The following is a 3683-nucleotide window of genomic DNA, read 5'->3' as shown; positions in this document are numbered from 1 at the left end:
CTTTTTGCTAAAGAGCTGTTTAATAGAAGGAGTAAAAGAATTTGAAAACCGCGTTCTTAACTTCAATTTAAGAAGGAATAAAATATGGATATTCGAAGCTTTTTTAGCAGTACTGGAGGTAATTATAATTTATTCTTACTAATTTAAAGTGTTATATTTAAGCGATAATTTTGTAGCGAAATTAAAAAGAAAGCTGAGCCCAGGTGGAAGCAGCTCCAACGAAGATAGCGGTGCTGCAACTGATACGATGGATGGCTGTCATCCTAATGATATTTGTAAGTGGATTAACATGCCGAACGCTATGTCTGCTGCACAGAGAAGGACGCTGTTAACATATTGTTGGAAGCCCGACGAAAATTACAATTTTTCAAATGATGCGACACATTTGAACCGCAAGTTCAATAGAGTCTGATTGGACATGTATACACCGTGGTTGGCGTATTCCCACAGGCTTTTTGTTTACACTGCGTACTGTTTAAGCCACCAAACAAACCAGGAATTGTTTCTTCTTTTGTTGTGCGCCCTTTCACAAAATTTAAAAATGTATGTAAACGAGTACTGCAAATCTCATGCTTCTTCAAATGTGCATAAAGAGGCTACGCAGTCTGCAAAGCTGTTTTTAGAAGGAGCACCTGTTGATTTTCAGATGCAATGTGGACACGCAAAAACTGTTGCAGAAAACAGAAAATTTTTAAAAGAAATAATTTCCACTGTCATATTTTGTGGAACGCATGACCTTCCTCTTCGGGGAAAGTTGAATGACGAAGGTAATATTAAAACATTTTTTAACTTAATTTATTTGCTACGAAGAGTAGCACATTTCACTATACGCGTGGAAGACTAGCACATTTCACTATTAGCGTGGAAGACTAGCACATTTCATTATTCGCGTCGAAAAGTAGCACATTTCAGATTTTTGCGTGGAATAGTAGCACATTTCATTATTTGTGTGGAAGACTAGTACATTTCAGATTTTTGCGTGGAAGAGTAGCACATTTCAGATTTTCGCGTCGAATAGTAGCACATTTCACTATTCGCGTGGAAACTAAACCATAAAAGCATAATTTATATTGGAAATTCAAGTGCTTATTTTATATTTCTATAATTAGAATTATAAAATTCATGAAATTCAGATGGTATGGTGTTCATTTGCTGGAGATCATCCACTTTTCTTTTTTTTTAAGGCATTTTTCGCCTTTAAGGTTTAGGGAATTCTTATTGTTCTATGGTTAACCATTGAAATTTTGTTTTCAGTATGTTCAGTTTCAATTAAAATAAAGTTTATTTAAAAAACCATGTAAACCCACGTTTAAAATTTGTATAAATCTAAAAAAAATAAACTAATTTTCATTCAAATTTCAAATTTATTTCCTCAGAAGTGTTACACTTTTTATGGGTATGAAGCTTTATAGCCGATTAAATTTTAGTGTGATAATGTGCAAGTTTCAAGAGTCTTAAAACCTTTGATTCTTTTTGTCGCATTTGCTACCATATAACGAATAAACACAATTTATTTTTATATGGAAGAAAGCCGCAACAACGGAAATTTTTAGTCACATGAAACTTGCACATTATTGCAATAAAATTGAAAGGGCTTTAAATCTATATACCCAAAAAATTCTGAGAAAATAATTTTGACATTTGGATGAACATTTTCAGATTTTTTTAGTTTTCTACAAAGTTTTAAATTTGGGTTTATATGGACTTCTTCTGAGAATAAACATTATTTTAATGAAAATTCTTAAAAATAAATAAATAAACATAAGTGGAAAACAATATCACTTTGAAATGAGGTGCTCTTGATATGACTGCATGTACATTAGGGCGGTCCAAAAACAGTAAAGTCGGAATTGTAATGCTCTCACCCCGTAGGATTGTTTTATATTTTTTTATTTTAAAATCAAAAAATATTTAGAGGTCGCTCAAAGCGCTCAAAGTTTTCCATGTATTTTTGAATGGGGAAAAAACAACTTTTCGTAGAAATGGTATAGAATTCTTGAAAATCAATATTTTTCGATCGGAAAACTCTGGTTCTCTTCAGGAGACTTACAATAATAATACCCAATTATTTAGTTAACCATTTTTTAATACTAACGATTTTTTATTTGTCCCCCCATTGCATTTTTGGGGTTTTTTGTGGGTTCTTGGCGGACCTACAAATTATAGTTGCGATGAAAAAATGGTTAAATAAACAATTGGGTATTATTATTGGGAATCCTGCAGATGAAAAGAGTTTTCCGATAGAAAAATATTAGTTTTTTTTGAATTCTATACCATTTCTACCAAAAGTTTTTTTCCCCATATAAAATACGTGGAAAACTTTGGGCGCTTTGAGCGACCTCTAAATATTTTTAGATTTCAAAATAAAAAAATAGGGGTATATTTTTCCGGTATAGAACAATCCTAGGGGTGAGAGCATAAAAATTCCGACTTTACTTTTTCACATGCATTTTTGGACCACCCTAATGTGCATATATGTTTCTCGTATTTATTAATAGATTCCCTGAGGAAGACGCGAATATGCGTCAAAACAAGTAGGAGGAAAATAAACGTTTATTCTATTTGTAATAAAATACCGAAAAGCTCCATACACAACATTAAACTCTTAGCTTAGTCGAGGAGAAATAATTATAACATACATGTATGTTTGGTTTTTGTACGGCTGCTAGTACCACTTTATATGAATTCGCTACTCTTCTACGCGAGAATCTGAAATGTGCTACTCTTCCACGCAAAAATCTGAAATGTGCTACTCTTCCACGCAAATAGTGAAATGTGCTACTTCCACGCAAAAACCTGAAGTGTGCTACTCTTCCACGCAAAATTCTGAAATGTGCTACTCTTCCACGCGAATAGTGAAATAAGCTAGTCTTCCACGCTACTTTTCGACGAGAATAATGAAATGTGCTAGTCTTCGACGCGAATAGTGAAACGTGCTAGTCTTCTACGGTAATTTGAGATGTGCTACTCTTCGTTGTGAGCGCCGATATTGGTTAAAGTATTCTACATGATTTAATTAAGTTAAAAATATCTGCTGGCGACGAGGTATTAAAGAATTACATTGAAGAAGGAAAACAAAATGCTACTTATCTGTCACCACGGATTCAAAACGATATATACGAAATATATTACAAGAACAGATTTGTAAAGATGTTAAAAAAGCTTCTGCATACAGTATTTCAGCAGATGAGATTGCGGATATGGCCGGAATCGAACAGTTATCTATTGGTATCAGATTTTTCGACACAAATTTGCAAATAATTCGGGAAGAGTTTGTTGAATTTGTGCAATTACCATCGATGGATGCAGACACAATAGGAGCAAATATCAATGGTTTTGTTACACAGTTAGATGTGGATCCCGCAAAATGTGTAGGACTAGGTTTTGATGGGTGAGCAACGAAAGGTGGTGTACAAAAAATTGTAAAACAAACATATACAAAAAGTTTATATTTTCATTGCGCCAGTCATAGACTGAATTTGGTGGTCAATGACCTGAATTCAGTCCCCGAAATACGACTATCAAATATAAAATACATTTTTTCAAAGAGTCAGTTACTCGCAGAAAATACGGTCCTAATGTAACTACATTCATTTTGTGAGACTCGTTGGACAGAAAAGTGTCCAAAGTATTAGCGATTTCAAAAAGTGTGAAATAGTTGAAGAAATAGAAAAGTTGAGCGT

At 33.5% G+C, this 3683-nt stretch overlaps 1 pseudogene; it reads left to right on the top strand.

Moving 5' to 3' along the window:
• Window positions 1-84: 84 nt before the first annotated feature.
• Window positions 85-3395, top strand: LOC118749758 (annotated as a pseudogene).
• Window positions 3396-3683: the final 288 nt, after the last annotated feature.

This window comes from Rhagoletis pomonella, unplaced genomic scaffold (genome assembly GCF_013731165.1).
Source record: "Rhagoletis pomonella isolate Grant_MI unplaced genomic scaffold, Rhpom_1.0 Rhpom_scaffold_00043, whole genome shotgun sequence".
NCBI classification, from domain to species: Eukaryota; Metazoa; Arthropoda; class Insecta; order Diptera; family Tephritidae; genus Rhagoletis; species Rhagoletis pomonella.
The sequence above is the reverse complement of the archived record's forward strand: the minus strand, read 5'-3'. Positions and strand labels throughout refer to the sequence as shown.